Below are 1,575 nucleotides of genomic sequence, written 5' to 3'. Positions count from 1 at the left end.
GTAAGAAAAGTTACTAGAAAAAAAAAAAAAAGAAGTATTATTTGCTCCAAAGCAGTGTGGGAAAAAAGGGGATGGGCTCTGCTACTTCAGGGGTAGAATGTGATGTTTTCTGGTGCTGAGCAAAACAAGGCCTGGAGGAAACTGTGGAAAAGGTAAATGGGCCAACAGCATATAGGAGTGTGTACAACACACACACACACACACACACCTGCTCCGCGAAGCATCTTGAGCTGTGAAATAAGGCGGCGATAAAAAAGTGAAAGTGTTTTGAATAAACATCCTGAATAAAGTCAATTAATATGTTATTTATACTTCTTTATACTCCAAAAATTTTACTGACGTTTTCAATTCACTAAAGTAGAAGAACTGAAATAACAAAATAAACTACTGGATACCGATTTTTTTTCATCTTCTATTTCTGCTTTTTTTTTTCAGGCTCAATTTTTAAAATTCTGCTAATATCTTGTCTTGTGTGACAATGATGATCATTTACCAGTCTTTTCTATTCTAAACACGTGTATACATGTATTTACACACATAAAGCCGTACGTGTAAACACATACATTCTTCTTTATTAACAGTACAGTGAATCTCAATGTATTCCTACTTTAATATTCGCAATTCACCAATTCCTGTTTTTTTGTTTTGTAGAGCTTAATTCTGATCTATTTGCTGAAAAGTTTCCTGTCTTCCCCCTAAAATATTTGAAATAAAATGCAGTTAGTGAAATATCAGTGGCACAATGCTACTTAGCTCGCTTTTAGCTGCCGTTCACATGGGTTAGCTTCTGCTAATGTGCTAGGCCTGCTGCTACTGTCTGTATTAACGCAAATTAACTTGTAATTGATGTCTTAACTATTAAAATAGGCAGCTATAAGTGTGATACAGGGGTTGTAAAGTATTCAGAGTTTTTACCTAATTGAAGGCGGCTTTGGAAGAGGGCGAAGAAACGCAGCGAATATCAGGAATCGAACCCCACCGGTAGGTCGCCCGCTTTGCCTCCTATAGCCGTAAGAGTGCGTGTTGGTGTTATGTTAGCTAGTCATCTTTTAGCTAACATTACCTGCATCCAACAGCTTTACTCAACTCAGTCGGTTGGTTTGGGGGGAAAACTGTCCAAAGTTCTTTGCGTTTTGCTGGTTTGCTGCCGTGATTCTAACACACAGGTGTAGCTCTGCCCAGCAGCAGCAGGTCTCCGTCGCTGCGGCACAGGTGGAAACCCAGCGCGAGCGTCTTAGCGCTCATGCTGCATTTAAAGGCGGCTCGGAATAACTGATTACGACGTGTTAACAACGATTAAACAGTTTTAACTGCTGAAAAAAAGGGACAGAAGGCACAGATATGGGAAGTGAGGAAGCCCCTCAATATAGGAATAACAGAGAGTTGGCCACTTTAAGGTAAAAACAACAAACAGCTCCCAGTCCAGTTTCTTTCACTAACTGTGACATGCTGAGTCTTTTTTTTTTTTTTGTAAAGATAAGACTTTTTAAGCTAGACGTGCTTTTGTTCTTCTCTTATTAACGTTTAGGTTTCAGTCTCTGGAAATGTTCTTTTTTGCTACATAAAATGTATTAA

This window comes from Poecilia formosa, unplaced genomic scaffold (genome assembly GCF_000485575.1).
Source record: "Poecilia formosa unplaced genomic scaffold, Poecilia_formosa-5.1.2 Scaffold302, whole genome shotgun sequence".
Classification (NCBI taxonomy): Eukaryota; Metazoa; Chordata; class Actinopteri; order Cyprinodontiformes; family Poeciliidae; genus Poecilia; species Poecilia formosa.
This window is presented reverse-complemented; position numbering follows the sequence as displayed.